Consider the following 27,844-nt stretch of genomic DNA (forward strand, 5'->3'; position numbering starts at 1 on the left):
ATGCAGAAGTGCAGTCAATGCAGCTTTTTACCTAAAATGGTAAAAATTGGTCAAAGCCTCATGCGGTTTATTACCTGCCCCTGGAATAACATCAATGGCAATTATAAGAATAATGCTGATAATAGTACAAATTTTGTATGTATGTTTTCAGCCCTACAAAACCATAACTATAGAAGTTTAAATTTATACGTAAAGCTAGATATTTGTAGAAATATCTATATTGATATATAACTATCTATTTATATAGCTAGATATATATCTATGCAGTAACATACATTAGATAGATAGATAGATAGATAGATAGATAGATAGATAGATAGATAGACTGTATATAAGCCTGCAAGTCTTGCACTTGAAGCAGCTTTATGATGTCATTAAGGCTCGATGGTGACACGCGCACCCGGAACAAGGACCACAGGTTGTTAGCGGCCATTTTTCCATCAGTCTCCACTGGAGCTAGAAGTGAGCAGACAGATACTCCTATAGACGCTGCTGGAGCCAGATCATTTGTCTCTGTGATGGACAACGTTTGAAATTCGCCCTTAAGCGGGAGACGGCAGCCTACAACAGTCAAATTAATCGCTGCTTATCACTTCTTTTGTGGTAGGTACAGTTATTCCAGATAGGGGAATGGGTAGGTTAAGTTATTCCAGGGAGGGGAATGCTTATGGGCAAGGCATTATGCTTGATCGGAGGCGGATGAAGTGGCAAAAAAGGCTCGGCCTACACCATGACCATGCCAATCGTCAACCCAAAGTGAATATGAGCCACACAGGTTGGTTGAAATAGCGCAACATGAATGATGGAACCTGGATCCAAGCGTCCCAGGATGCATTTCAGCGAAAACGTTCAACAATGTTCAGCGTGACCAATGTTTCTATCTTGGAAAATGAAATCGCATGATGTATGGAGTGTTTTTGACATATCTTGTCTCAGGATTTGCTTGCAGTCCTACCATATCCCACAAAATGCAGAAGTGCAGTCAATGCAGCTTTTTACCTAAAATGGTAAAAATTGGTCAAAGCCTCATGCGGTTTATTACCTGCCCCTGGAATAACATCAATGGCAATTATAAGAATAATGCTGATAATAATACAAATTTTGTATGTATGTTTTCAGCCCTACAAAACCATAACTATAGAAGTTTAAATTTATACGTAAAGCTAGATATTTGTAGAAATATCTATATTGATATATAACTATCTATTTATATAGCTAGATATATATCTATGCAGTAACATACATTAGATAGATAGATAGATAGATAGATAGATAGACTGTATATAAGCCTGCAAGTCTTGCACTTGAAGCAGCTTTATGATGTCATTAAGGCTCGATGGTGACACGCGCACCCGGAACAAGGACCACAGGTTGTTAGCGGCCATTTTTCCATCAGTCTCCACTGGAGCTAGAAGTGAGCAGACAGATACTCCTATAGACGCTGCTGGAGCCAGATCATTTGTCTCTGTGATGGACAACGTTTGAAATTCGCCCTTAAGCGGGAGACGGCAGCCTACAACAGTCAAATTGATCGCTGCTTATCACTTCTTTTGTGGTAGGTACAGTTATTCCAGATAGGGGAATGGGTAGGTTAAGTTATTCCAGGGAGGGGAATGCTTATGGGCAAGGCATTATGCTTGATCGGAGGCGGATGAAGTGGCAAAAAAGGCTCGGCCTACACCATGACCATGCCAATCGTCAACCCAAAGTGAATATGAGCCACACAGGTTGGTTGAAATAGCGCAACATGAATGATGGAACCTGGATCCAAGCGTCCCAGGATGCATTTCAGCGAAAACGTTCAACAATGTTCAGCGTGACCAATGTTTCTATCTTGGAAAATGAAATCGCATGATGTATGGAGTGTTTTTGACATATCTTGTCTCAGGATTTGCTTGCAGTCCTACCATATCCCACAAAATGCAGAAGTGCAGTCAATGCAGCTTTTTACCTAAAATGGTAAAAATTGGTCAAAGCCTCATGCGGTTTATTACCTGCCCCTGGAATAACATCAATGGCAATTATAAGAATAATGCTGATAATAATACAAATTTTGTATGTATGTTTTCAGCCCTACAAAACCATAACTATAGAAGTTTAAATTTATACGTAAAGCTAGATATTTGTAGAAATATCTATATTGATATATAACTATCTATTTATATAGCTAGATATATATCTATGCAGTAACATACATTAGATAGATAGATAGATAGATAGATAGATAGATAGATAGATAGATAGATAGATAGATAGATAGATAGATAGACTGTATATAAGCCTGCAAGTCTTGCACTTGAAGCAGCTTTATGATGTCATTAAGGCTCGATGGTGACACGCGCACCCGGAACAAGTACCACAGGTTGTTAGCGGCCATTTTTCCATCAGTCTCCACTGGAGCTAGAAGTGAGCAGACAGATACTCCTATAGACGCTGCTGGAGCCAGATCATTTGTCTCTGTGATGGACAACGTTTGAAATTCGCCCTTAAGCGGGAGACGGCAGCCTACAACAGTCAAATTGATCGCTGCTTATCACTTCTTTTGTGGTAGGTACAGTTATTCCAGATAGGGGAATGGGTAGGTTAAGTTATTCCAGGGAGGGGAATGCTTATGGGCAAGGCATTATGCTTGATCGGAGGCGGATGAAGTGGCAAAAAAGGCTCGGCCTACACCATGACCATGCCAATCGTCAACCCAAAGTGAATATGAGCCACACAGGTTGGTTGAAATAGCGCAACATGAATGATGGAACCTGGATCCAAGCGTCCCAGGATGCATTTCAGCGAAAACGTTCAACAATGTTCAGCGTGACCAATGTTTCTATCTTGGAAAATGAAATCGCATGATGTATGGAGTGTTTTTGACATATCTTGTCTCAGGATTTGCTTGCAGTCCTACCATATCCCACAAAATGCAGAAGTGCAGTCAATGCAGCTTTTTACCTAAAATGGTAAAAATTGGTCAAAGCCTCATGCGGTTTATTACCTGCCCCTGGAATAACATCAATGGCAATTATAAGAATAATGCTGATAATAATACAAATTTTGTATGTATGTTTTCAGCCCTACAAAACCATAACTATAGAAGTTTAAATTTATACGTAAAGCTAGATATTTGTAGAAATATCTATATTGATATATAACTATCTATTTATATAGCTAGATATATATCTATGCAGTAACATACATTAGATAGATAGATAGATAGATAGATAGATAGATAGACTGTATATAAGCCTGCAAGTCTTGCACTTGAAGCAGCTTTATGATGTCATTAAGGCTCGATGGTGACACGCGCACCCGGAACAAGGACCACAGGTTGTTAGCGGCCATTTTTCCATCAGTCTCCACTGGAGCTAGAAGTGAGCAGACAGATACTCCTATAGACGCTGCTGGAGCCAGATCATTTGTCTCTGTGATGGACAACGTTTGAAATTCGCCCTTAAGCGGGAGACGGCAGCCTACAACAGTCAAATTGATCGCTGCTTATCACTTCTTTTGTGGTAGGTACAGTTATTCCAGATAGGGGAATGGGTAGGTTAAGTTATTCCAGGGAGGGGAATGCTTATGGGCAAGGCATTATGCTTGATCGGAGGCGGATGAAGTGGCAAAAAAGGCTCGGCCTACACCATGACCATGCCAATCGTCAACCCAAAGTGAATATGAGCCACACAGGTTGGTTGAAATAGCGCAACATGAATGATGGAACCTGGATCCAAGCGTCCCAGGATGCATTTCAGCGAAAACGTTCAACAATGTTCAGCGTGACCAATGTTTCTATCTTGGAAAATGAAATCGCATGATGTATGGAGTGTTTTTGACATATCTTGTCTCAGGATTTGCTTGCAGTCCTACCATATCCCACAAAATGCAGAAGTGCAGTCAATGCAGCTTTTTACCTAAAATGGTAAAAATTGGTCAAAGCCTCATGCGGTTTATTACCTGCCCCTGGAATAACATCAATGGCAATTATAAGAATAATGCTGATAATAGTACAAATTTTGTATGTATGTTTTCAGCCCTACAAAACCATAACTATAGAAGTTTAAATTTATACGTAAAGCTAGATATTTGTAGAAATATCTATATTGATATATAACTATCTATTTATATAGCTAGATATATATCTATGCAGTAACATACATTAGATAGATAGATAGATAGATAGATAGATAGATAGATAGATAGATAGACTGTATATAAGCCTGCAAGTCTTGCACTTGAAGCAGCTTTATGATGTCATTAAGGCTCGATGGTGACACGCGCACCCGGAACAAGTACCACAGGTTGTTAGCGGCCATTTTTCCATCAGTCTCCACTGGAGCTAGAAGTGAGCAGACAGATACTCCTATAGACGCTGCTGGAGCCAGATCATTTGTCTCTGTGATGGACAACGTTTGAAATTCGCCCTTAAGCGGGAGACGGCAGCCTACAACAGTCAAATTAATCGCTGCTTATCACTTCTTTTGTGGTAGGTACAGTTATTCCAGATAGGGGAATGGGTAGGTTAAGTTATTCCAGGGAGGGGAATGCTTATGGGCAAGGCATTATGCTTGATCGGAGGCGGATGAAGTGGCAAAAAAGGCTCGGCCTACACCATGACCATGCCAATCGTCAACCCAAAGTGAATATGAGCCACACAGGTTGGTTGAAATAGCGCAACATGAATGATGGAACCTGGATCCAAGCGTCCCAGGATGCATTTCAGCGAAAACGTTCAACAATGTTCAGCGTGACCAATGTTTCTATCTTGGAAAATGAAATCGCATGATGTATGGAGTGTTTTTGACATATCTTGTCTCAGGATTTGCTTGCAGTCCTACCATATCCCACAAAATGCAGAAGTGCAGTCAATGCAGCTTTTTACCTAAAATGGTAAAAATTGGTCAAAGCCTCATGCGGTTTATTACCTGCCCCTGGAATAACATCAATGGCAATTATAAGAATAATGCTGATAATAATACAAATTTTGTATGTATGTTTTCAGCCCTACAAAACCATAACTATAGAAGTTTAAATTTATACGTAAAGCTAGATATTTGTAGAAATATCTATATTGATATATAACTATCTATTTATATAGCTAGATATATATCTATGCAGTAACATACATTAGATAGATAGATAGATAGATAGATAGATAGATAGACTGTATATAAGCCTGCAAGTCTTGCACTTGAAGCAGCTTTATGATGTCATTAAGGCTCGATGGTGACACGCGCACCCGGAACAAGGACCACAGGTTGTTAGCGGCCATTTTTCCATCAGTCTCCACTGGAGCTAGAAGTGAGCAGACAGATACTCCTATAGACGCTGCTGGAGCCAGATCATTTGTCTCTGTGATGGACAACGTTTGAAATTCGCCCTTAAGCGGGAGACGGCAGCCTACAACAGTCAAATTGATCGCTGCTTATCACTTCTTTTGTGGTAGGTACAGTTATTCCAGATAGGGGAATGGGTAGGTTAAGTTATTCCAGGGAGGGGAATGCTTATGGGCAAGGCATTATGCTTGATCGGAGGCGGATGAAGTGGCAAAAAAGGCTCGGCCTACACCATGACCATGCCAATCGTCAACCCAAAGTGAATATGAGCCACACAGGTTGGTTGAAATAGCGCAACATGAATGATGGAACCTGGATCCAAGCGTCCCAGGATGCATTGCAGCGAAAACGTTCAACAATGTTCAGCGTGACCAATGTTTCTATCTTGGAAAATGAAATTGCATGCTGTTTGGAGTGTTTTTGACATATCTTGTCTCAGGATTTGCTTGCAGTCCTACCATATCCCACAAAATGCAGAAGTGCAGTCAATGCAGCTTTTTACCTAAAATGGTAAAAATTGGTCAAAGCCTCATGCGGTTTATTACCTGCCCCTGGAATAACATCAATGGCAATTATAAGAATAATGCTGATAATAATACAAATTTTGTATGTATGTTTTCAGCCCTACAAAACCATAACTATAGAAGTTTAAATTTATACGTAAAGCTAGATATTTGTAGAAATATCTATATTGATATATAACTATCTATTTATATAGCTAGATATATATCTATGCAGTAACATACATTAGATAGATAGATAGATAGACTGTATATAAGCCTGCAAGTCTTGCACTTGAAGCAGCTTTATGATGTCATTAAGGCTCGATGGTGACACGCGCACCCGAAACAAGGACCACAGGTTGTTAGCGGCCATTTTTCCATCAGTCTCCACTGGAGCTAGAAGTGAGCAGACAGATACACCTATAGACGCTGCTGGAGCCAGATCATTTGTCTCTGTGATGGACAACGTTTGAAATTCGCCCTTAAGCGGGAGACGGCAGCCTACAACAGTCAAATTGATCGCTGCTTATCACTTCTTTTGTGGTAGGTACAGTTATTCCAGATAGGGGAATGGGTAGGTTAAGTTATTCCAGGGAGGGGAATGCTTATGGGCAAGGCATTATGCTTGATCGGAGGCGGATGAAGTGGCAAAAAAGGCTCGGCCTACACCATGACCATGCCAATCGTCAACCCAAAGTGAATATGAGCCACACAGGTTGGTTGAAATAGCGCAACATGAATGATGGAACCTGGATCCAAGCGTCCCAGGATGCATTGCAGCGAAAACGTTCAACAATGTTCAGCGTGACCAATGTTTCTATCTTGGAAAATGAAATTGCATGCTGTTTGGAGTGTTTTTGACATATCTTGTCTCAGGATTTGCTTGCAGTCCTACCATATCCCACAAAATGCAGAAGTGCAGTCAATGCAGCTTTTTACCTAAAATGGTAAAAATTGGTCAAAGCCTCATGCGGTTTATTACCTGCCCCTGGAATAACATCAATGGCAATTATAAGAATAATGCTGATAATAATACAAATTTTGTATGTATGTTTTCAGCCCTACAAAACCATAACTATAGAAGTTTAAATTTATACGTAAAGCTAGATATTTGTAGAAATATCTATATTGATATATAACTATCTATTTATATAGCTAGATATATATCTATGCAGTAACATACATTAGATAGATAGATAGATAGACTGTATATAAGCCTGCAAGTCTTGCACTTGAAGCAGCTTTATGATGTCATTAAGGCTCGATGGTGACACGCGCACCCGAAACAAGGACCACAGGTTGTTAGCGGCCATTTTTCCATCAGTCTCCACTGGAGCTAGAAGTGAGCAGACAGATACACCTATAGACGCTGCTGGAGCCAGATCATTTGTCTCTGTGATGGACAACGTTTGAAATTCGCCCTTAAGCGGGAGACGGCAGCCTACAACAGTCAAATTGATCGCTGCTTATCACTTCTTTTGTGGTAGGTACAGTTATTCCAGATAGGGGAATGGGTAGGTTAAGTTATTCCAGGGAGGGGAATGCTTATGGGCAAGGCATTATGCTTGATCGGAGGCGGATGAAGTGGCAAAAAAGGCTCGGCCTACACCATGACCATGCCAATCGTCAACCCAAAGTGAATATGAGCCACACAGGTTGGTTGAAATAGCGCAACATGAATGATGGAACCTGGATCCAAGCGTCCCAGGATGCATTGCAGCGAAAACGTTCAACAATGTTCAGCGTGACCAATGTTTCTATCTTGGAAAATGAAATCGCATGATGTATGGAGTGTTTTTGACATATCTTGTCTCAGGATTTGCTTGCAGTCCTACCATATCCCACAAAATGCAGAAGTGCAGTCAATGCAGCTTTTTACCTAAAATGGTAAAAATTGGTCAAAGCCTCATGCGGTTTATTACCTGCCCCTGGAATAACATCAATGGCAATTATAAGAATAATGCTGATAATAATACAAATTTTGTATGTATGTTTTCAGCCCTACAAAACCATAACTATAGAAGTTTAAATTTATACGTAAAGCTAGATATTTGTAGAAATATCTATATTGATATATAACTATCTATTTATATAGCTAGATATATATCTATGCAGTAACATACATTAGATAGATAGATAGATAGACTGTATATAAGCCTGCAAGTCTTGCACTTGAAGCAGCTTTATGATGTCATTAAGGCTCGATGGTGACACGCGCACCCGGAACAAGTACCACAGGTTGTTAGCGGCCATTTTTCCATCAGTCTCCACTGGAGCTAGAAGTGAGCAGACAGATACTCCTATAGACGCTGCTGGAGCCAGATCATTTGTCTCTGTGATGGACAACGTTTGAAATTCGCCCTTAAGCGGGAGACGGCAGCCTACAACAGTCAAATTGATCGCTGCTTATCCCTTCTTTTGTGGTAGGTACAGTTATTCCAGATAGGGGAATGGGTAGGTTAAGTTATTCCAGGGAGGGGAATGCTTATGGGCAAGGCATTATGCTTGATCGGAGGCGGATGAAGTGGCAAAAAAGGCTCGGCCTACACCATGACCATGCCAATCGTCAACCCAAAGTGAATATGAGCCACACAGGTTGGTTGAAATAGCGCAACATGAATGATGGAACCTGGATCCAAGCGTCCCAGGATGCATTTCAGCGAAAACGTTCAACAATGTTCAGCGTGACCAATGTTTCTATCTTGGAAAATGAAATCGCATGATGTATGGAGTGTTTTTGACATATCTTGTCTCAGGATTTGCTTGCAGTCCTACCATATCCCACAAAATGCAGAAGTGCAGTCAATGCAGCTTTTTACCTAAAATGGTAAAAATTGGTCAAAGCCTCATGCGGTTTATTACCTGCCCCTGGAATAACATCAATGGCAATTATAAGAATAATGCTGATAATAATACAAATTTTGTATGTATGTTTTCAGCCCTACAAAACCATAACTATAGAAGTTTAAATTTATACGTAAAGCTAGATATTTGTAGAAATATCTATATTGATATATAACTATCTATTTATATAGCTAGATATATATCTATGCAGTAACATACATTAGATAGATAGATAGATAGATAGATAGATAGATAGACTGTATATAAGCCTGCAAGTCTTGCACTTGAAGCAGCTTTATGATGTCATTAAGGCTCGATGGTGACACGCGCACCCGGAACAAGGACCACAGGTTGTTAGCGGCCATTTTTCCATCAGTCTCCACTGGAGCTAGAAGTGAGCAGACAGATACTCCTATAGACGCTGCTGGAGCCAGATCATTTGTCTCTGTGATGGACAACGTTTGAAATTCGCCCTTAAGCGGGAGACGGCAGCCTACAACAGTCAAATTGATCGCTGCTTATCACTTCTTTTGTGGTAGGTACAGTTATTCCAGATAGGGGAATGGGTAGGTTAAGTTATTCCAGGGAGGGGAATGCTTATGGGCAAGGCATTATGCTTGATCGGAGGCGGATGAAGTGGCAAAAAAGGCTCGGCCTACACCATGACCATGCCAATCGTCAACCCAAAGTGAATATGAGCCACACAGGTTGGTTGAAATAGCGCAACATGAATGATGGAACCTGGATCCAAGCGTCCCAGGATGCATTTCAGCGAAAACGTTCAACAATGTTCAGCGTGACCAATGTTTCTATCTTGGAAAATGAAATCGCATGATGTATGGAGTGTTTTTGACATATCTTGTCTCAGGATTTGCTTGCAGTCCTACCATATCCCACAAAATGCAGAAGTGCAGTCAATGCAGCTTTTTACCTAAAATGGTAAAAATTGGTCAAAGCCTCATGCGGTTTATTACCTGCCCCTGGAATAACATCAATGGCAATTATAAGAATAATTCTGATAATAGTACAAATTTTGTATGTATGTTTTCAGCCCTACAAAACCATAACTATAGAAGTTTAAATTTATACGTAAAGCTAGATATTTGTAGAAATATCTATATTGATATATAACTATCTATTTATATAGCTAGATATATATCTATGCAGTAACATACATTAGATAGATAGATAGATAGATAGACTGTATATAAGCCTGCAAGTCTTGCACTTGAAGCAGCTTTATGATGTCATTAAGGCTCGATGGTGACACGCGCACCCGGAACAAGGACCACAGGTTGTTAGCGGCCATTTTTCCATCAGTCTCCACTGGAGCTAGAAGTGAGCAGACAGATACTCCTATAGACGCTGCTGGAGCCAGATCATTTGTCTCTGTGATGGACAACGTTTGAAATTCGCCCTTAAGCGGGAGACGGCAGCCTACAACAGTCAAATTGATCGCTGCTTATCACTTCTTTTGTGGTAGGTACAGTTATTCCAGATAGGGGAATGGGTAGGTTAAGTTATTCCAGGGAGGGGAATGCTTATGGGCAAGGCATTATGCTTGATCGGAGGCGGATGAAGTGGCAAAAAAGGCTCGGCCTACACCATGACCATGCCAATCGTCAACCCAAAGTGAATATGAGCCACACAGGTTGGTTGAAATAGCGCAACATGAATGATGGAACCTGGATCCAAGCGTCCCAGGATGCATTGCAGCGAAAACGTTCAACAATGTTCAGCGTGACCAATGTTTCTATCTTGGAAAATGAAATTGCATGCTGTTTGGAGTGTTTTTGACATATCTTGTCTCAGGATTTGCTTGCAGTCCTACCATATCCCACAAAATGCAGAAGTGCAGTCAATGCAGCTTTTTACCTAAAATGGTAAAAATTGGTCAAAGCCTCATGCGGTTTATTACCTGCCCCTGGAATAACATCAATGGCAATTATAAGAATAATGCTGATAATAATACAAATTTTGTATGTATGTTTTCAGCCCTACAAAACCATAACTATAGAAGTTTAAATTTATACGTAAAGCTAGATATTTGTAGAAATATCTATATTGATATATAACTATCTATTTATATAGCTAGATATATATCTATGCAGTAACATACATTAGATAGATAGATAGATAGACTGTATATAAGCCTGCAAGTCTTGCACTTGAAGCAGCTTTATGATGTCATTAAGGCTCGATGGTGACACGCGCACCCGGAACAAGGACCACAGGTTGTTAGCGGCCATTTTTCCATCAGTCTCCACTGGAGCTAGAAGTGAGCAGACAGATACTCCTATAGACGCTGCTGGAGCCAGATCATTTGTCTCTGTGATGGACAACGTTTGAAATTCGCCCTTAAGCGGGAGACGGCAGCCTACAACAGTCAAATTGATCGCTGCTTATCACTTCTTTTGTGGTAGGTACAGTTATTCCAGATAGGGGAATGGGTAGGTTAAGTTATTCCAGGGAGGGGAATGCTTATGGGCAAGGCATTATGCTTGATCGGAGGCGGATGAAGTGGCAAAAAAGGCTCGGCCTACACCATGACCATGCCAATCGTCAACCCAAAGTGAATATGAGCCACACAGGTTGGTTGAAATAGCGCAACATGAATGATGGAACCTGGATCCAAGCGTCCCAGGATGCATTTCAGCGAAAACGTTCAACAATGTTCAGCGTGACCAATGTTTCTATCTTGGAAAATGAAATCGCATGATGTATGGAGTGTTTTTGACATATCTTGTCTCAGGATTTGCTTGCAGTCCTACCATATCCCACAAAATGCAGAAGTGCAGTCAATGCAGCTTTTTACCTAAAATGGTAAAAATTGGTCAAAGCCTCATGCGGTTTATTACCTGCCCCTGGAATAACATCAATGGCAATTATAAGAATAATTCTGATAATAGTACAAATTTTGTATGTATGTTTTCAGCCCTACAAAACCATAACTATAGAAGTTTAAATTTATACGTAAAGCTAGATATTTGTAGAAATATCTATATTGATATATAACTATCTATTTATATAGCTAGATATATATCTATGCAGTAACATACATTAGATAGATAGATAGATAGACTGTATATAAGCCTGCAAGTCTTGCACTTGAAGCAGCTTTATGATGTCATTAAGGCTCGATGGTGACACGCGCACCCGGAACAAGGACCACAGGTTGTTAGCGGCCATTTTTCCATCAGTCTCCACTGGAGCTAGAAGTGAGCAGACAGATACTCCTATAGACGCTGCTGGAGCCAGATCATTTGTCTCTGTGATGGACAACGTTTGAAATTCGCCCTTAAGCGGGAGACGGCAGCCTACAACAGTCAAATTGATCGCTGCTTATCACTTCTTTTGTGGTAGGTACAGTTATTCCAGATAGGGGAATGGGTAGGTTAAGTTATTCCAGGGAGGGGAATGCTTATGGGCAAGGCATTATGCTTGATCGGAGGCGGATGAAGTGGCAAAAAAGGCTCGGCCTACACCATGACCATGCCAATCGTCAACCCAAAGTGAATATGAGCCACACAGGTTGGTTGAAATAGCGCAACATGAATGATGGAACCTGGATCCAAGCGTCCCAGGATGCATTTCAGCGAAAACGTTCAACAATGTTCAGCGTGACCAATGTTTCTATCTTGGAAAATGAAATCGCATGATGTATGGAGTGTTTTTGACATATCTTGTCTCAGGATTTGCTTGCAGTCCTACCATATCCCACAAAATGCAGAAGTGCAGTCAATGCAGCTTTTTACCTAAAATGGTAAAAATTGGTCAAAGCCTCATGCGGTTTATTACCTGCCCCTGGAATAACATCAATGGCAATTATAAGAATAATTCTGATAATAGTACAAATTTTGTATGTATGTTTTCAGCCCTACAAAACCATAACTATAGAAGTTTAAATTTATACGTAAAGCTAGATATTTGTAGAAATATCTATATTGATATATAACTATCTATTTATATAGCTAGATATATATCTATGCAGTAACATACATTAGATAGATAGATAGATAGACTGTATATAAGCCTGCAAGTCTTGCACTTGAAGCAGCTTTATGATGTCATTAAGGCTCGATGGTGACACGCGCACCCGGAACAAGGACCACAGGTTGTTAGCAGCCATTTTTCCATCAGTCTCCACTGGAGCTAGAAGTGAGCAGACAGATACTCCTATAGACGCTGCTGGAGCCAGATCATTTGTCTCTGTGATGGACAACGTTTGAAATTCGCCCTTAAGCGGGAGACGGCAGCCTACAACAGTCAAATTGATCGCTGCTTATCACTTCTTTTGTGGTAGGTACAGTTATTCCAGATAGGGGAATGGGTAGGTTAAGTTATTCCAGGGAGGGGAATGCTTATGGGCAAGGCATTATGCTTGATCGGAGGCGGATGAAGTGGCAAAAAAGGCTCGGCCTACACCATGACCATGCCAATCGTCAACCCAAAGTGAATATGAGCCACACAGGTTGGTTGAAATAGCGCAACATGAATGATGGAACCTGGATCCAAGCGTCCCAGGATGCATTTCAGCGAAAACGTTCAACAATGTTCAGCGTGACCAATGTTTCTATCTTGGAAAATGAAATCGCATGATGTATGGAGTGTTTTTGACATATCTTGTCTCAGGATTTGCTTGCAGTCCTACCATATCCCACAAAATGCAGAAGTGCAGTCAATGCAGCTTTTTACCTAAAATGGTAAAAATTGGTCAAAGCCTCATGCGGTTTATTACCTGCCCCTGGAATAACATCAATGGCAATTATAAGAATAATGCTGATAATAATACAAATTTTGTATGTATGTTTTCAGCCCTACAAAACCATAACTATAGAAGTTTAAATTTATACGTAAAGCTAGATATTTGTAGAAATATCTATATTGATATATAACTATCTATTTATATAGCTAGATATATATCTATGCAGTAACATACATTAGATAGATAGATAGATAGATAGATAGATAGACTGTATATAAGCCTGCAAGTCTTGCACTTGAAGCAGCTTTATGATGTCATTAAGGCTCGATGGTGACACGCGCACCCGGAACAAGGACCACAGGTTGTTAGCGGCCATTTTTCCATCAGTCTCCACTGGAGCTAGAAGTGAGCAGACAGATACTCCTATAGACGCTGCTGGAGCCAGATCATTTGTCTCTGTGATGGACAACGTTTGAAATTCGCCCTTAAGCGGGAGACGGCAGCCTACAACAGTCAAATTGATCGCTGCTTATCACTTCTTTTGTGGTAGGTACAGTTATTCCAGATAGGGGAATGGGTAGGTTAAGTTATTCCAGGGAGGGGAATGCTTATGGGCAAGGCATTATGCTTGATCGGAGGCGGATGAAGTGGCAAAAAAGGCTCGGCCTACACCATGACCATGCCAATCGTCAACCCAAAGTGAATATGAGCCACACAGGTTGGTTGAAATAGCGCAACATGAATGATGGAACCTGGATCCAAGCGTCCCAGGATGCATTTCAGCGAAAACGTTCAACAATGTTCAGCGTGACCAATGTTTCTATCTTGGAAAATGAAATCGCATGATGTATGGAGTGTTTTTGACATATCTTGTCTCAGGATTTGCTTGCAGTCCTACCATATCCCACAAAATGCAGAAGTGCAGTCAATGCAGCTTTTTACCTAAAATGGTAAAAATTGGTCAAAGCCTCATGCGGTTTATTACCTGCCCCTGGAATAACATCAATGGCAATTATAAGAATAATGCTGATAATAATACAAATTTTGTATGTATGTTTTCAGCCCTACAAAACCATAACTATAGAAGTTTAAATTTATACGTAAAGCTAGATATTTGTAGAAATATCTATATTGATATATAACTATCTATTTATATAGCTAGATATATATCTATGCAGTAACATACATTAGATAGATAGATAGATAGATAGATAGATAGATAGATAGATAGATAGATAGATAGACTGTATATAAGCCTGCAAGTCTTGCACTTGAAGCAGCTTTATGATGTCATTAAGGCTCGATGGTGACACGCGCACCCGGAACAAGTACCACAGGTTGTTAGCGGCCATTTTTCCATCAGTCTCCACTGGAGCTAGAAGTGAGCAGACAGATACTCCTATAGACGCTGCTGGAGCCAGATCATTTGTCTCTGTGATGGACAACGTTTGAAATTCGCCCTTAAGCGGGAGACGGCAGCCTACAACAGTCAAATTGATCGCTGCTTATCACTTCTTTTGTGGTAGGTACAGTTATTCCAGATAGGGGAATGGGTAGGTTAAGTTATTCCAGGGAGGGGAATGCTTATGGGCAAGGCATTATGCTTGATCGGAGGCGGATGAAGTGGCAAAAAAGGCTCGGCCTACACCATGACCATGCCAATCGTCAACCCAAAGTGAATATGAGCCACACAGGTTGGTTGAAATAGCGCAACATGAATGATGGAACCTGGATCCAAGCGTCCCAGGATGCATTTCAGCGAAAACGTTCAACAATGTTCAGCGTGACCAATGTTTCTATCTTGGAAAATGAAATCGCATGATGTATGGAGTGTTTTTGACATATCTTGTCTCAGGATTTGCTTGCAGTCCTACCATATCCCACAAAATGCAGAAGTGCAGTCAATGCAGCTTTTTACCTAAAATGGTAAAAATTGGTCAAAGCCTCATGCGGTTTATTACCTGCCCCTGGAATAACATCAATGGCAATTATAAGAATAATGCTGATAATAATACAAATTTTGTATGTATGTTTTCAGCCCTACAAAACCATAACTATAGAAGTTTAAATTTATACGTAAAGCTAGATATTTGTAGAAATATCTATATTGATATATAACTATCTATTTATATAGCTAGATATATATCTATGCAGTAACATACATTAGATAGATAGATAGATAGACTGTATATAAGCCTGCAAGTCTTGCACTTGAAGCAGCTTTATGATGTCATTAAGGCTCGATGGTGACACGCGCACCCGGAACAAGGACCACAGGTTGTTAGCGGCCATTTTTCCATCAGTCTCCACTGGAGCTAGAAGTGAGCAGACAGATACTCCTATAGACGCTGCTGGAGCCAGATCATTTGTCTCTGTGATGGACAACGTTTGAAATTCGCCCTTAAGCGGGAGACGGCAGCCTACAACAGTCAAATTGATCGCTGCTTATCACTTCTTTTGTGGTAGGTACAGTTATTCCAGATAGGGGAATGGGTAGGTTAAGTTATTCCAGGGAGGGGAATGCTTATGGGCAAGGCATTATGCTTGATCGGAGGCGGATGAAGTGGCAAAAAAGGCTCGGCCTACACCATGACCATGCCAATCGTCAACCCAAAGTGAATATGAGCCACACAGGTTGGTTGAAATAGCGCAACATGAATGATGGAACCTGGATCCAAGCGTCCCAGGATGCATTTCAGCGAAAACGTTCAACAATGTTCAGCGTGACCAATGTTTCTATCTTGGAAAATGAAATCGCATGATGTATGGAGTGTTTTTGACATATCTTGTCTCAGGATTTGCTTGCAGTCCTACCATATCCCACAAAATGCAGAAGTGCAGTCAATGCAGCTTTTTACCTAAAATGGTAAAAATTGGTCAAAGCCTCATGCGGTTTATTACCTGCCCCTGGAATAACATCAATGGCAATTATAAGAATAATGCTGATAATAGTACAAATTTTGTATGTATGTTTTCAGCCCTACAAAACCATAACTATAGAAGTTTAAATTTATACGTAAAGCTAGATATTTGTAGAAATATCTATATTGATATATAACTATCTATTTATATAGCTAGATATATATCTATGCAGTAACATACATTAGATAGATAGATAGATAGATAGATAGATAGATAGACTGTATATAAGCCTGCAAGTCTTGCACTTGAAGCAGCTTTATGATGTCATTAAGGCTCGATGGTGACACGCGCACCCGGAACAAGTACCACAGGTTGTTAGCGGCCATTTTTCCATCAGTCTCCACTGGAGCTAGAAGTGAGCAGACAGATACTCCTATAGACGCTGCTGGAGCCAGATCATTTGTCTCTGTGATGGACAACGTTTGAAATTCGCCCTTAAGCGGGAGACGGCAGCCTACAACAGTCAAATTGATCGCTGCTTATCACTTCTTTTGTGGTAGGTACAGTTATTCCAGATAGGGGAATGGGTAGGTTAAGTTATTCCAGGGAGGGGAATGCTTATGGGCAAGGCATTATGCTTGATCGGAGGCGGATGAAGTGGCAAAAAAGGCTCGGCCTACACCATGACCATGCCAATCGTCAACCCAAAGTGAATATGAGCCACACAGGTTGGTTGAAATAGCGCAACATGAATGATGGAACCTGGATCCAAGCGTCCCAGGATGCATTTCAGCGAAAACGTTCAACAATGTTCAGCGTGACCAATGTTTCTATCTTGGAAAATGAAATCGCATGATGTATGGAGTGTTTTTGACATATCTTGTCTCAGGATTTGCTTGCAGTCCTACCATATCCCACAAAATGCAGAAGTGCAGTCAATGCAGCTTTTTACCTAAAATGGTAAAAATTGGTCAAAGCCTCATGCGGTTTATTACCTGCCCCTGGAATAACATCAATGGCAATTATAAGAATAATGCTGATAATAATACAAATTTTGTATGTATGTTTTCAGCCCTACAAAACCATAACTATAGAAGTTTAAATTTATACGTAAAGCTAGATATTTGTAGAAATATCTATATTGATATATAACTATCTATTTATATAGCTAGATATATATCTATGCAGTAACATACATTAGATAGATAGATAGATAGACTGTATATAAGCCTGCAAGTCTTGCACTTGAAGCAGCTTTATGATGTCATTAAGGCTCGATGGTGACACGCGCACCCGGAACAAGGACCACAGGTTGTTAGCGGCCATTTTTCCATCAGTCTCCACTGGAGCTAGAAGTGAGCAGACAGATACTCCTATAGACGCTGCTGGAGCCAGATCATTTGTCTCTGTGATGGACAACGTTTGAAATTCGCCCTTAAGCGGGAGACGGCAGCCTACAACAGTCAAATTGATCGCTGCTTATCACTTCTTTTGTGGTAGGTACAGTTATTCCAGATAGGGGAATGGGTAGGTTAAGTTATTCCAGGGAGGGGAATGCTTATGGGCAAGGCATTATGCTTGATCGGAGGCGGATGAAGTGGCAAAAAAGGCTCGGCCTACACCATGACCATGCCAATCGTCAACCCAAAGTGAATATGAGCCACACAGGTTGGTTGAAATAGCGCAACATGAATGATGGAACCTGGATCCAAGCGTCCCAGGATGCATTTCAGCGAAAACGTTCAACAATGTTCAGCGTGACCAATGTTTCTATCTTGGAAAATGAAATCGCATGATGTATGGAGTGTTTTTGACATATCTTGTCTCAGGATTTGCTTGCAGTCCTACCATATCCCACAAAATGCAGAAGTGCAGTCAATGCAGCTTTTTACCTAAAATGGTAAAAATTGGTCAAAGCCTCATGCGGTTTATTACCTGCCCCTGGAATAACATCAATGGCAATTATAAGAATAATTCTGATAATAGTACAAATTTTGTATGTATGTTTTCAGCCCTACAAAACCATAACTATAGAAGTTTAAATTTATACGTAAAGCTAGATATTTGTAGAAATATCTATATTGATATATAACTATCTATTTATATAGCTAGATATATATCTATGCAGTAACATACATTAGATAGATAGATAGATAGACTGTATATAAGCCTGCAAGTCTTGCACTTGAAGCAGCTTTATGATGTCATTAAGGCTCGATGGTGACACGCGCACCCGGAACAAGGACCACAGGTTGTTAGCGGCCATTTTTCCATCAGTCTCCACTGGAGCTAGAAGTGAGCAGACAGATACTCCTATAGACGCTGCTGGAGCCAGATCATTTGTCTCTGTGATGGACAACGTTTGAAATTCGCCCTTAAGCGGGAGACGGCAGCCTACAACAGTCAAATTGATCGCTGCTTATCACTTCTTTTGTGGTAGGTACAGTTATTCCAGATAGGGGAATGGGTAGGTTAAGTTATTCCAGGGAGGGGAATGCTTATGGGCAAGGCATTATGCTTGATCGGAGGCGGATGAAGTGGCAAAAAAGGCTCGGCCTACACCATGACCATGCCAATCGTCAACCCAAAGTGAATATGAGCCACACAGGTTGGTTGAAATAGCGCAACATGAATGATGGAACCTGGATCCAAGCGTCCCAGGATGCATTGCAGCGAAAACGTTCAACAATGTTCAGCGTGACCAATGTTTCTATCTTGGAAAATGAAATCGCATGATGTATGGAGTGTTTTTGACATATCTTGTCTCAGGATTTGCTTGCAGTCCTACCATATCCCACAAAATGCAGAAGTGCAGTCAATGCAGCTTTTTACCTAAAATGGTAAAAATTGGTCAAAGCCTCATGCGGTTTATTACCTGCCCCTGGAATAACATCAATGGCAATTATAAGAATAATGCTGATAATAATACAAATTTTGTATGTATGTTTTCAGCCCTACAAAACCATAACTATAGAAGTTTAAATTTATACGTAAAGCTAGATATTTGTAGAAATATCTATATTGATATATAACTATCTATTTATATAGCTAGATATATATCTATGCAGTAACATACATTAGATAGATAGATAGATAGACTGTATATAAGCCTGCAAGTCTTGCACTTGAAGCAGCTTTATGATGTCATTAAGGCTCGATGGTGACACGCGCACCCGGAACAAGGACCACAGGTTGTTAGCGGCCATTTTTCCATCAGTCTCCACTGGAGCTAGAAGTGAGCAGACAGATACTCCTATAGACGCTGCTGGAGCCAGATCATTTGTCTCTGTGATGGACAACGTTTGAAATTCGCCCTTAAGCGGGAGACGGCAGCCTACAACAGTCAAATTGATCGCTGCTTATCACTTCTTTTGTGGTAGGTACAGTTATTCCAGATAGGGGAATGGGTAGGTCAAGTTATTCCAGGGAGGGGAATGCTTATGGGCAAGGCATTATGCTTGATCGGAGGCGGATGAAGTGGCAAAAAAGGCTCGGCCTACACCATGACCATGCCAATCGTCAACCCAAAGTGAATATGAGCCACACAGGTTGGTTGAAATAGCGCAACATGAATGATGGAACCTGGATCCAAGCGTCCCAGGATGCATTTCAGCGAAAACGTTCAACAATGTTCAGCGTGACCAATGTTTCTATCTTGGAAAATGAAATCGCATGATGTATGGAGTGTTTTTGACATATCTTGTCTCAGGATTTGCTTGCAGTCCTACCATATCCCACAAAATGCAGAAGTGCAGTCAATGCAGCTTTTTACCTAAAATGGTAAAAATTGGTCAAAGCCTCATGCGGTTTATTACCTGCCCCTGGAATAACATCAATGGCAATTATAAGAATAATTCTGATAATAGTACAAATTTTGTATGTATGTTTTCAGCCCTACAAAACCATAACTATAGAAGTTTAAATTTATACGTAAAGCTAGATATTTGTAGAAATATCTATATTGATATATAACTATCTATTTATATAGCTAGATATATATCTATGCAGTAACATACATTAGATAGATAGATAGATAGACTGTATATAAGCCTGCAAGTCTTGCACTTGAAGCAGCTTTATGATGTCATTAAGGCTCGATGGTGACACGCGCACCCGGAACAAGGACCACAGGTTGTTAGCAGCCATTTTTCCATCAGTCTCCACTGGAGCTAGAAGTGAGCAGACAGATACTCCTATAGACGCTGCTGGAGCCAGATCATTTGTCTCTGTGATGGACAACGTTTGAAATTCGCCCTTAAGCGGGAGACGGCAGCCTACAACAGTCAAATTGATCGCTGCTTATCACTTCTTTTGTGGTAGGTACAGTTATTCCAGATAGGGGAATGGGTAGGTTAAGTTATTCCAGGGAGGGGAATGCTTATGGGCAAGGCATTATGCTTGATCGGAGGCGGATGAAGTGGCAAAAAAGGCTCGGCCTACACCATGACCATGCCAATCGTCAACCCAAAGTGAATATGAGCCACACAGGTTGGTTGAAATAGCGCAACATGAATGATGGAACCTGGATCCAAGCGTCCCAGGATGCATTTCAGCGAAAACGTTCAACAATGTTCAGCGTGACCAATGTTTCTATCTTGGAAAATGAAATCGCATGATGTATGGAGTGTTTTTGACATATCTTGTCTCAGGATTTGCTTGCAGTCCTACCATATCCCACAAAATGCAGAAGTGCAGTCAATGCAGCTTTTTACCTAAAATGGTAAAAATTGGTCAAAGCCTCATGCGGTTTATTACCTGCCCCTGGAATAACATCAATGGCAATTATAAGAATAATGCTGATAATAATACAAATTTTGTATGTATGTTTTCAGCCCTACAAAACCATAACTATAGAAGTTTAAATTTATACGTAAAGCTAGATATTTGTAGAAATATCTATATTGATATATAACTATCTATTTATATAGCTAGATATATATCTATGCAGTAACATACATTAGATAGATAGATAGATAGATAGATAGATAGATAGATAGACTGTATATAAGCCTGCAAGTCTTGCACTTGAAGCAGCTTTATGATGTCATTAAGGCTCGATGGTGACACGCGCACCCGGAACAAGGACCACAGGTTGTTAGCGGCCATTTTTCCATCAGTCTCCACTGGAGCTAGAAGTGAGCAGACAGATACTCCTATAGACGCTGCTGGAGCCAGATCATTTGTCTCTGTGATGGACAACGTTTGAAATTCGCCCTTAAGCGGGAGACGGCAGCCTACAACAGTCAAATTGATCGCTGCTTATCACTTCTTTTGTGGTAGGTACAGTTATTCCAGATAGGGGAATGGGTAGGTTAAGTTATTCCAGGGAGGGGAATGCTTATGGGCAAGGCATTATGCTTGATCGGAGGCGGATGAAGTGGCAAAAAAGGCTCGGCCTACACCATGACCATGCCAATCGTCAACCCAAAGTGAATATGAGCCACACAGGTTGGTTGAAATAGCGCAACATGAATGATGGAACCTGGATCCAAGCGTCCCAGGATGCATTTCAGCGAAAACGTTCAACAATGTTCAGCGTGACCAATGTTTCTATCTTGGAAAATGAAATCGCATGATGTATGGAGTGTTTTTGACATATCTTGTCTCAGGATTTGCTTGCAGTCCTACCATATCCCACAAAATGCAGAAGTGCAGTCAATGCAGCTTTTTACCTAAAATGGTAAAAATTGGTCAAAGCCTCATGCGGTTTATTACCTGCCCCTGGAATAACATCAATGGCAATTATAAGAATAATGCTGATAATAATACAAATTTTGTATGTATGTTTTCAGCCCTACAAAACCATAACTATAGAAGTTTAAATTTATACGTAAAGCTAGATATTTGTAGAAATATCTATATTGATATATAACTATCTATTTATATAGCTAGATATATATCTATGCAGTAACATACATTAGATAGATAGATAGATAGATAGATAGATAGATAGATAGATAGATAGATAGATAGATAGACTGTATATAAGCCTGCAAGTCTTGCACTTGAAGCAGCTTTATGATGTCATTAAGGCTCGATGGTGACACGCGCACCCGGAACAAGTACCACAGGTTGTTAGCGGCCATTTTTCCATCAGTCTCCACTGGAGCTAGAAGTGAGCAGACAGATACTCCTATAGACGCTGCTGGAGCCAGATCATTTGTCTCTGTGATGGACAACGTTTGAAATTCGCCCTTAAGCGGGAGACGGCAGCCTACAACAGTCAAATTGATCGCTGCTTATCACTTCTTTTGTGGTAGGTACAGTTATTCCAGATAGGGGAATGGGTAGGTTAAGTTATTCCAGGGAGGGGAATGCTTATGGGCAAGGCATTATGCTTGATCGGAGGCGGATGAAGTGGCAAAAAAGGCTCGGCCTACACCATGACCATGCCAATCGTCAACCCAAAGTGAATATGAGCCACACAGGTTGGTTGAAATAGCGCAACATGAATGATGGAACCTGGATCCAAGCGTCCCAGGATGCATTTCAGCGAAAACGTTCAACAATGTTCAGCGTGACCAATGTTTCTATCTTGGAAAATGAAATCGCATGATGTATGGAGTGTTTTTGACATATCTTGTCTCAGGATTTGCTTGCAGTCCTACCATATCCCACAAAATGCAGAAGTGCAGTCAATGCAGCTTTTTACCTAAAATGGTAAAAATTGGTCAAAGCCTCATGCGGTTTATTACCTGCCCCTGGAATAACATCAATGGCAATTATAAGAATAATGCTGATAATAATACAAATTTTGTATGTATGTTTTCAGCCCTACAAAACCATAACTATAGAAGTTTAAATTTATACGTAAAGCTAGATATTTGTAGAAATATCTATATTGATATATAACTATCTATTTATATAGCTAGATATATATCTATGCAGTAACATACATTAGATAGATAGATAGATAGACTGTATATAAGCCTGCAAGTCTTGCACTTGAAGCAGCTTTATGATGTCATTAAGGCTCGATGGTGACACGCGCACCCGGAACAAGGACCACAGGTTGTTAGCGGCCATTTTTCCATCAGTCTCCACTGGAGCTAGAAGTGAGCAGACAGATACTCCTATAGACGCTGCTGGAGCCAGATCATTTGTCTCTGTGATGGACAACGTTTGAAATTCGCCCTTAAGCGGGAGACGGCAGCCTACAACAGTCAAATTGATCGCTGCTTATCACTTCTTTTGTGGTAGGTACAGTTATTCCAGATAGGGGAATGGGTAGGTTAAGTTATTCCAGGGAGGGGAATGCTTATGGGCAAGGCATTATGCTTGATCGGAGGCGGATGAAGTGGCAAAAAAGGCTCGGCCTACACCATGACCATGCCAATCGTCAACCCAAAGTGAATATGAGCCACACAGGTTGGTTGAAATAGCGCAACATGAATGATGGAACCTGGATCCAAGCGTCCCAGGATGCATTTCAGCGAAAACGTTCAACAATGTTCAGCGTGACCAATGTTTCTATCTTGGAAAATGAAATCGCATGATGTATGGAGTGTTTTTGACATATCTTGTCTCAGGATTTGCTTGCAGTCCTACCATATCCCACAAAATGCAGAAGTGCAGTCAATGCAGCTTTTTACCTAAAATGGTAAAAATTGGTCAAAGCCTCATGCGGTTTATTACCTGCCCCTGGAATAACATCAATGGCAATTATAAGAATAATGCTGATAATAGTACAAATTTTGTATGTATGTTTTCAGCCCTACAAAACCATAACTATAGAAGTTTAAATTTATACGTAAAGCTAGATATTTGTAGAAATATCTATATTGATATATAACTATCTATTTATATAGCTAGATATATATCTATGCAGTAACATACATTAGATAGATAGATAGATAGATAGATAGATAGATAGATAGATAGATAGATAGACTGTATATAAGCCTGCAAGTCTTGCACTTGAAGCAGCTTTATGATGTCATTAAGGCTCGATGGTGACACGCGCACCCGGAACAAGTACCACAGGTTGTTAGCGGCCATTTTTCCATCAGTCTCCACTGGAGCTAGAAGTGAGCAGACAGATACTCCTATAGACGCTGCTGGAGCCAGATCATTTGTCTCTGTGATGGACAACGTTTGAAATTCGCCCTTAAGCGGGAGACGGCAGCCTACAACAGTCAAATTGATCGCTGCTTATCACTTCTTTTGTGGTAGGTACAGTTATTCCAGATAGGGGAATGGGTAGGTTAAGTTATTCCAGGGAGGGGAATGCTTATGGGCAAGGCATTATGCTTGATCGGAGGCGGATGAAGTGGCAAAAAAGGCTCGGCCTACACCATGACCATGCCAATCGTCAACCCAAAGTGAATATGAGCCACACAGGTTGGTTGAAATAGCGCAACATGAATGATGGAACCTGGATCCAAGCGTCCCAGGATGCATTTCAGCGAAAACGTTCAACAATGTTCAGCGTGACCAATGTTTCTATCTTGGAAAATGAAATCGCATGATGTATGGAGTGTTTTTGACATATCTTGTCTCAGGATTTGCTTGCAGTCCTACCATATCCCACAAAATGCAGAAGTGCAGTCAATGCAGCTTTTTACCTAAAATGGTAAAAATTGGTCAAAGCCTCATGCGGTTTATTACCTGCCCCTGGAATAACATCAATGGCAATTATAAGAATAATGCTGATAATAATACAAATTTTGTATGTATGTTTTCAGCCCTACAAAACCATAACTATAGAAGTTTAAATTTATACGTAAAGCTAGATATTTGTAGAAATATCTATATTGATATATAACTATCTATTTATATAGCTAGATATATATCTATGCAGTAACATACATTAGATAGATAGATAGATAGATAGATAGACTGTATATAAGCCTGCAAGTCTTGCACTTGAAGCAGCTTTATGATGTCATTAAGGCTCGATGGTGACACGCGCACCCGGAACAAGGACCACAGGTTGTTAGCGGCCATTTTTCCATCAGTCTCCACTGGAGCTAGAAGTGAGCAGACAGATACTCCTATAGACGCTGCTGGAGCCAGATCATTTGTCTCTGTGATGGACAACGTTTGAAATTCGCCCTTAAGCGGGAGACGGCAGCCTACAACAGTCAAATTGATCGCTGCTTATCACTTCTTTTGTGGTAGGTACAGTTATTCCAGATAGGGGAATGGGTAGGTTAAGTTATTCCAGGGAGGGGAATGCTTATGGGCAAGGCATTATGCTTGATCGGAGGCGGATGAAGTGGCAAAAAAGGCTCGGCCTACACCATGACCATGCCAATCGTCAACCCAAAGTGAATATGAGCCACACAGGTTGGTTGAAATAGCGCAACATGAATGATGGAACCTGGATCCAAGCGTCCCAGGATGCATTTCAGCGAAAACGTTCAACAATGTTCAGCGTGACCAATGTTTCTATCTTGGAAAATGAAATCGCATGATGTATGGAGTGTTTTTGACATATCTTGTCTCAGGATTTGCTTGCAGTCCTACCATATCCCACAAAATGCAGAAGTGCAGTCAATGCAGCTTTTTACCTAAAATGGTAAAAATTGGTCAAAGCCTCATGCGGTTTATTACCTGCCCCTGGAATAACATCAATGGCAATTATAAGAATAATTCTGATAATAGTACAAATTTTGTATGTATGTTTTCAGCCCTACAAAACCATAACTATAGAAGTTTAAATTTATACGTAAAGCTAGATATTTGTAGAAATATCTATATTGATATATAACTATCTATTTATATAGCTAGATATATATCTATGCAGTAACATACATTAGATAGATAGATAGATAGACTGTATATAAGCCTGCAAGTCTTGCACTTGAAGCAGCTTTATGATGTCATTAAGGCTCGATGGTGACACGCGCACCCGAAACAAGGACCACAGGTTGTTAGCGGCCATTTTTCCATCAGTCTCCACTGGAGCTAGAAGTGAGCAGACAGATACACCTATAGACGCTGCTGGAGCCAGATCATTTGTCTCTGTGATGGACAACGTTTGAAATTCGCCCTTAAGCGGGAGACGGCAGCCTACAACAGTCAAATTGATCGCTGCTTATCACTTCTTTTGTGGTAGGTACAGTTATTCCAGATAGGGGAATGGGTAGGTTAAGTTATTCCAGGGAGGGGAATGCTTATGGGCAAGGCATTATGCTTGATCGGAGGCGGATGAAGTGGCAAAAAAGGCTCGGCCTACACCATGACCATGCCAATCGTCAACCCAAAGTGAATATGAGCCACACAGGTTGGTTGAAATAGCGCAACATGAATGATGGAACCTGGATCCAAGCGTCCCAGGATGCATTGCAGCGAAAACGTTCAACAATGTTCAGCGTGACCAATGTTTCTATCTTGGAAAATGAAATTGCATGCTGTTTGGAGTGTTTTTGACATATCTTGTCTCAGGATTTGCTTGCAGTCCTACCATATCCCACAAAATGCAGAAGTGCAGTCAATGCAGCTTTTTACCTAAAATGGTAAAAATTGGTCAAAGCCTCATGCGGTTTATTACCTGCCCCTGGAATAACATCAATGGCAATTATAAGAATAATGCTGATAATAATACAAATTTTGTATGTATGTTTTCAGCCCTACAAAACCATAACTATAGAAGTTTAAATTTATACGTAAAGCTAGATATTTGTAGAAATATCTATATTGATATATAACTATCTATTTATATAGCTAGATATATATCTATGCAGTAACATACATTAGATAGATAGATAGATAGATAGATAGACTGTATATAAGCCTGCAAGTCTTGCACTTGAAGCAGCTTTATGATGTCATTAAGGCTCGATGGTGACACGCGCACCCGGAACAAGGACCACAGGTTGTTAGCGGCCATTTTTCCATCAGTCTCCACTGGAGCTAGAAGTGAGCAGACAGATACTCCTATAGACGCTGCTGGAGCCAGATCATTTGTCTCTGTGATGGACAACGTTTGAAATTCGCCCTTAAGCGGGAGACGGCAGCCTACAACAGTCAAATTGATCGCTGCTTATCACTTCTTTTGTGGTAGGTACAGTTATTCCAGATAGGGGAATGGGTAGGTTAAGTTATTCCAGGGAGGGGAATGCTTATGGGCAAGGCATTATGCTTGATCGGAGGCGGATGAAGTGGCAAAAAAGGCTCGGCCTACACCATGACCATGCCAATCGTCAACCCAAAGTGAATATGAGCCACACAGGTTGGTTGAAATAGCGCAACATGAATGATGGAACCTGGATCCAAGCGTCCCAGGATGCATTTCAGCGAAAACGTTCAACAATGTTCAGCGTGACCAATGTTTCTATCTTGGAAAATGAAATCGCATGATGTATGGAGTGTTTTTGACATATCTTGTCTCAGGATTTGCTTGCAGTCCTACCATATCCCACAAAATGCAGAAGTGCAGTCAATGCAGCTTTTTACCTAAAATGGTAAAAATTGGTCAAAGCCTCATGCGGTTTATTACCTGCCCCTGGAATAACATCAATGGCAATTATAAGAATAATTCTGATAATAGTACAAATTTTGTATGTATGTTTTCAGCCCTACAAAACCATAACTATAGAAGTTTAAATTTATACGTAAAGCTAGATATTTGTAGAAATATCTATATTGATATATAACTATCTATT

The sequence above is a fragment of the Eleutherodactylus coqui genome, chromosome 13 (genome assembly GCF_035609145.1).
Source record: "Eleutherodactylus coqui strain aEleCoq1 chromosome 13, aEleCoq1.hap1, whole genome shotgun sequence".
NCBI classification, from domain to species: Eukaryota; Metazoa; Chordata; class Amphibia; order Anura; family Eleutherodactylidae; genus Eleutherodactylus; species Eleutherodactylus coqui.